The sequence below is a fragment of the Rhinolophus ferrumequinum genome, chromosome 14 (genome assembly GCF_004115265.2).
Source record: "Rhinolophus ferrumequinum isolate MPI-CBG mRhiFer1 chromosome 14, mRhiFer1_v1.p, whole genome shotgun sequence".
NCBI classification, from domain to species: Eukaryota; Metazoa; Chordata; class Mammalia; order Chiroptera; family Rhinolophidae; genus Rhinolophus; species Rhinolophus ferrumequinum.
In genome coordinates, this window is record NC_046297.1 from 29,195,031 (window position 1) to 29,202,428 (window position 7,398).

Consider the following 7,398-nt stretch of genomic DNA (forward strand, 5'->3'; position numbering starts at 1 on the left):
CCAAGACAACAGCAACACTGATTTCCTACACACTGATTTCCTTGCAGGTGGGGACTACCAACACTTTTGCATACTGTATTTGTTGTCTAGTATATAGTCTTCAGATGCTGGATGTAGTGGCACGCACACAACATGCATAAATTCAAACAGGATGATTTTCAGGGTTCTTGGAAACAAAGAGGGTATACCTACTTCCTAGTTAATGACCGACTATAATTCCTAGGGCTTCTGTCTTCTTTCCTGCATTTACATGAATCAAAACAGAGTACCAAGTAATATTTAGAAATTCAAAGAGGCAAGTAGCCTGTTTTGCACTTATAATTTACACTATCCAATTTAAGAACACAGTAAGTAGACCAAGGTATGGATTTGGTTAGTCAGAGCTCACATAACTTGAATGCAAGTTCATGTTTACTTAGTGGGATTTTAGACTTCTATGCTTTCATACAAACACCACACATCCCACTAAATTGTCTTCAATATTTCGGCACCTTAGAGCCAGCATAACAAACACATTAAGTCTTGAATGTAGTTAATCAGGACCATAGTCATTAGTCCTATGGTGTTAATTGCTTTAGAATTAGTGGTATCTTGATGAGATGAGAGAGGAATTCAAGTAACTCTGATGTGTCTGATAAATGGGATAAACTACCATGTATATGTCTGTGAGTTAGATACAAGAAAGATATGTATGTGTGTGAGTTCATATGAATTAATAGGAAGGGTCACTTCTCTTAATATTAACTCCCAAATTGTAATATTTATGAAAATTCTAGTGATGTTTATATTAGAGTTTTATTCTAGTTTCATGAGATTTATTTCTCTATGTAAATTAGATTATTAAAGATATTTTCAGAGATATCCTTCAGCTTTCTTTGTCTAGGTAGTTTAAGCAGTATCATACATTTGGTTACAAGGAAGGGCCCAGAAGCCAGGGTTTTTCATTTCCAGTTTTGGTGTTCTTATTTAATCATTACATATGAGCTCCTATTGACAACATAAGCATACTCCAAGACAGGGCAAACTTTTCATTGTGTAATGCATACCTATATTAATCTACGTATTTACGAGGTCTGACAATCCAGTTCGTGAACTTGTTGCAACGATGTTGCTAAACTTTTTTGATATCAGAGGGATTATTCATTATGAATTTGTACCAACTGGACAAACAGTTAGCCAAGTTTACTATTTCGAAGTGCTGAAAAGGCTGCGTGAAAAAGACGAAACAACCTGAACTTTTCATCAACATCATGGCTCTTGCATCACGATAATGCACCAGCTCACATGGTACTGTTTGTGAGGGAGTTTTTAGACAGTAAACAAATAACCGTATTGGAACACCCTCCCTACTCACCTGATCTGGCCTCCAGTGACTTCTTTCTTTACCTGAACATAAAGGAAATATTGAAAGGAAGACATTTTGATGACATTCAGGACATCAAGGGTAATATGATGACAGCTCTGATGGCCATTCCAGATAAAGAGTTCCAAAATTGCTTTGAGGAGTGGACTATGCGCTGGCATCAGTGCATAGCTTCCCAAGGGGAGTACTTTGAAGGTGACCACAGTGATATTCAGCAATAAGGTATGCAACATTTTTTCTAGAATGAGTTCGCGAACTTAATTGTCAGATCTTCGTATATCATACAGTTTACAAAATGGTATCATAGACACTATCTCATTCAATTCTTACAAAAACCCTGTGAAATGAAGACAGAGAGAGTAGGTATTATTCTCATTTTACGTGGAATATAATTTGTGGAGTATTTTATAGCCTACAAATAGGGTGACCATGCATCCTGCTTTGTCTGGGACTATCCCAGATCATATTGTTTTGATGTAATTATTAGCATCTTTCATTCTCAACATCATCCCAATCTGTAAATCACTTTTTACTTACATCAGACTTTCCAAGTTCATGTGGTCTGTGCAAGCAATGTGATAGCTCATGACAATAAGAGATGGTCAGAGCTACAACTTGGTTAGGGGACTGGGCTATAAATCCAAGGTACAGCTTTACTAGTTGTACATCCTTGGACTAGTTACCGGGACCTAGTAAGTGCCATATAATCATTTCTTGTGTTTGATGCTTAATCACATGGCCTCTTATCTTCTCCAGTTAGAAGTCTTTTTCTGACACTGCCTAAGATGGCCCAAAGAAACATTCCTGTCATTCTCCATTTGGAGAGTCCAGCCCTTTTCCATCCTTCCTGAAGGACTTCTGCTATTTTACTCACAAACCAGCAATCATCTCAGCTTCTCCTCGTTCCTCCCGTGGCCAGTTGACACACATCTCACTTCTCTTGCCCCCGTGCTGACCTTGGAGCCACAGAGTCTGACAGCCTCGCTACTATTCATGAACATCTGGACTCTTGGCAAGGCAAGGTCTCAGCCCATTGTCCTGATTGCTATTGCTAAAAAAAAAAATGGACACCTTTACTTCCAAATTGGAAACTTCAACTAAAGAAAATTCCAAATTCCAAGATATTTCAGATGAGAAGAGTGCCCTGGAGAGACTTGTCAATGGTCTCACTCACATACATATATTACATCAAAAACACCAGCCTGCCTTGAAGGGGAAATTTGAAGATTCTTTAGGAAGCTGGAGCTCTCAATTACTCCAGCCTCATGTGATATGTATGTCAAGAAGAATAGATATTGCTATAGAGAAAGGTCTCTTACATTAGAACTAGATTAAGTCTGAATCTTGGTTTTGTGCCTCTTTGGGACATTGAGGAAGTTTCACGATTTTCCTAAACTCCAATTTCCTGAATCTGTTAAGATGAAAATGGTAAGTAATATTTATGTTTACCTGTTAGGATAGCTGTGAGAAATTAGATAATAAATGTAGTATTTACCATAGTACCTGGAACAGAAGTGTTCATTGGATTTTTGTGTAATGTATTATAGATATTACAGGGATTCTTTTATTCTACTTTATGACTTTACTATATTTCTGAAGGATTCATTAGGAAGCATCGACCAACTGGTCTTAATTAATATTCTGAACTGCCCTGTGTTGTGGGGCTAATTGCTCCTCTCAGGAGGTAGTGACTCAAGTTTTAGATGCCACTTGCAGACAGAACTTGTAAATTCCCTTGCCAACGTGCATGCCATTCTGCATCTTCAGGCTCACTGTTGCCTGTCTCTGAGCTGTGGTGTACCCTCAGTCCACACAAAAACTTTGGAGATGGAGACAGGAAACAGGAAGATGCAACTCATGTTAAGGGGAGGATGCACTGTGTTTTACCCAATTTATTCAAATGCCACGTAAGTTGACAAGCCTGCGACCCAGGGAACTCTCTGTGAGTCTAGCTGGGCTACATAATAGGGGAAGTGTGGGCTGACCAGTCAGGAGGAGGTGAAAATAAACAAAAGGATGTGTGTCTTGGAGGGGGAATATTTTCTTTCTTTTTTTTTTTTTTTATAAAGATTTTATGTGGGGAAGGGCAACAGGACTTTATTGGGGAACAGTGTGTACTTCCAGGACTTTTTTCCAAGTCAAGTTGTTGTCCTTTCAATCTTAGTTGTGGAGGGTGCCATTCAGCCTCAAGTTGTTGTCCTTTCAGTCTTAGTTGTGGAGTGCACAGCTCAGCTCCAGGTCCAGTTGCTGTTGCTATTTGCAGGGGGCGCAGCCCACCATCCCTTGCGGGAATCGAACCGGCAACCTTGTGATTGAGAGGATGCACTCCAACCAACTGAGCCATCCAGGAGCTCAGTGGCAGCTCAGCTCAAAGTGCCATGTTCAATCTTAGTTGCAGGGGGCACTGCCCACCATCCCTTGCGGGACTCGAGGAATTGAACTGGCAACCTTGCCCATGTGGGAATCGAACCGGCAGCCTTTGGAGTTAGGCGCATGGAGCTCTAAGCGCCTGAGCCACCGGGCCAGCCCCAGGGGATATTTTCTTGATAGTTTAGGTAGGAGGTCTGAGGTATACAGAAAAACACAAATTACCAGTGATGGAACTGAGTAGTTAACTGCTGCTCAACGTAAGGACACTCTGATAAAGACATTCCAAATGTAGAAGCATGCTTTGTTTCACTCAGGATATTTCACTGTTAGACTTTCTTCCTTTTTTGCTTCCCCTGTGAGATTGAGCATGTTTCCTTGAGATACATCTCATGAGAAGGGGACTTGGATTTACTTGGCATGTATTCAGGTGTCTCCTCCTTCAATGGTAACTGAAACTGGAAACACTTGAAGAGAGCATCTGCTTCATTCTTAACAGAAATGGCAGCCACTAAACCAGAAAAGACAAATATAATACTTCTGCCTCTTTTTGAAATATTACCAACAAATCCTCGCAATTTGCTAAATTGTAAAGAACAAATGTATACATTAAAATTCTATTTTATTATGTACCTTACATAGTCTCTCCATGTCAAATGCAATTCTCACTCTTTCTTGGCCATACTTGATGAGAATTAACAATTAGTTCTGGATGACTGTGGGAGAGTTAGGGGATGATTTTATGAGGAAATGGACACAGTTGGATGAAATGCAGTCAAGAAAAATGGACAATCTAAGGAGCAGCTCAGAGAAACCTTTTTCAGACATGTCTGTCTTTATAGTTTCACAGTATTATTAAAATAGAATTATTTTAATTCTCTTTTACTATCTCCTTTAATTAAAAATATTATAACTTTTTTGAGGGGAGGAGGAAAAGAATGGCAGGAGAGGGACTGTCACAGTGAATCCAAAGAGTGATAGGTGATGATAGAATTGTGGCATGGAGGTAAAGTCTTCATTTTATATCACGAACGAAGTGAGGGCAGGGCAACTGACCTAGAATTTATTAACCCTCATGGCTTAACACAAAGTAGGAACTTAGTGAATGTTTTGGATGATTTTATGATGAAAGCAATTGCAGGCCTGGCTTCTTACAAGTGTAATCTTGTACCCAAAGATATTTGTAGGTTAAGAATGCAGGACTACCAGTTTTCAGTGGTAGTCTTTAAATCCTGCAGTGGAAAAAAAAAAAAAAAAAAGTACTTGATTGTTTCCCAAACAGAATCTCCCCATACTGCTTGCAAGGCGATGCTAACTTCTCCCAAAGGGACCTGGCCTGCTTTCTGCTATTCCTCCCAGAGTGCTGGAAGGAGAAGCGGAAGCTAATGCTTTGAGAAGTCAGTGAGAAGGCTATACTCAATTTTCCAAAATATATTTGTTCATCCATAGTCTTAACCTGCTGCCCAAAAAGCAGGCAAAGACAGGGCTGAGCAAAATTGGCTGTACTTAGAAGGAGGAGGAGTCAGGGCAAGTTTGGCAGCGGGAAGCAAGGGGCTGCAGAGCTCAGAGTAAGAGGGAAGAAAGCTTTTCCTTAAAGGTACTCAGTGTACTCGGATGACCCTGCTATTAAAGTTGAGTGAATTTTCAGTGTTAAAATCATTTATGAGTTGCTACAGTAGTGAAATTAATAGAATCCAGAAATCTAGGTATAGTAGCAGAAGGAAATGATTTGGACAGATTATGATAAGGAATAGCCAAGGGGTGTTCCCTATAATATACAGGGAAGCTCTTAAACAGAGCTCATGGATTCTTATAGTCAAGTACCAACATCATCTTAAGTTTCACTAAAATTATTTACAATATTTAAAAAAAATAGTTTTAAATAATATCAAGTAATAAAAAAGAGTTATTCACATGGAAGTCAATTTTTGATCAACCTATAATAAAAAGTTTAGGTACAGATGTATAAGATTAGTTCTTTAAATGATAAATTAAATCATGGTCAGTTATGGTCCATGACACTGGCCAAAAAAGTTAAAAGAGTGTGCACCATATGGCAAGGAATTGACATTCTCATGCATTGGGCATAGCAGGCCTTCTTGGAGAGTAACCTGGTAACATGTGCTAGATATCTCAAAATTATGCTGGCTTCTAACCCAACATTCCTACATTTACAAACTTTTCCCAAGTAAGTAACCAATGATGCATGTGAAAAGATTGAACTACAAGGATAGTTCATTTTAGAAATTATTTATAATAGGAAAAATGTGGGAACAATCAAAATGTCAATGGCAGGAAGTGGTTTAATGAAGTCTGTCATGATGGGACATGAGGCAGTCATTACAAGTGAGGATATAGACAAAAATTTAATTACCTGAGAAAATTGTTGATGAGATAGGGGTACATAAAAAAAGCAGCTTACAAAGGTGCATTTTCAATGTGGATTACCTAAAAAATATATATAGGTATATTATATGCATAAATGTAGGTACGCTTACAAAATGCCTTAAGAAAACCAGCAAGAATCTATACTAGAATATTAATGAATAATTTCATTTTGTTTAATTTCCTAAACTTCTGAATATTCTTCAGTGAATGTCTATTACCTTTTAATCAGAAAAATGCAATTAAAAATTAAAAATATTGTATATTGCATTATTTATAGTTACACAAAATAGAAAAATTGTGTCAAAGTCCATCTATATTCATCTAAAATTTTAAGAAAATACTTGGATAGTAAAATATCTTTATTTCATGGTAATTGCTTATTCCATTTATTTAAGACAGTCTGTTTTTTCACAATGTACTCTATTGCTTAATCTTAATAATGTATATGTTGTAACAAAAGGTATTTAATACCCAAATTGCCTCTAAATATTTATATATTGACAGAAGAGATATAAGCTGCTGGCATGCATTTACGAAAGAGCTAGACAGCAGTTCATAGAACATATATAGGCCCCATCTTTCTTATGCTTCCATCCAATGCCCATAGACACCAGCTGGACAGTGGTGGGGGTGGGGCAAAGGGAAAGGCAGGTCTGTCTTCAGGAGTTCATGGCTGGTAGACCACAGTATGACACAATCCCTGATAAGGGGATGCACAAGGGAAACCCAGGCAGTGGAGACATGCCACTGAGGTACACCCAGATATGGGGATAAAGAGTGAGTTGAAGTAGACAAACACAGGGAACCTGAAGAGACGGCACTTCACAACTGACTGCAATGACAGGAGGGGTGAGGGTAGGGGCATCTGGGAAGACTCCAGAGATAAACTGAAAGCTTAAACTCAAGAAAAAACTCATAGGGGTGCATAATTTTTTTTTGAATTAGTTTTGGATTTCTCCAGATAGATACCTAGGAGTGGACTTGCTGGATCATAAGGTAGTTCCATTTTCAGTTTTTTGAGATACCTCCATACTGTTTTCCATAGTGGCTGCACCAAACTGCAATCCCTTCAACAGTGCACAAGGGTTCCCATTTCTCCACATCCTTGCCAGCACTTGTTGTTTGTTGATTTATTAATGATAGCCATTTTGACTGGGGTGAGGTGGTATCTCATTGTGGTTTTTATTTGCATTTCTCTGATTAGTGAGGTTGAGCATTTTTTCATATCTCTTTGCCATCTGTATGTCTTCTTTAGAAAAATGTCTCTTCATGTCCTCTGC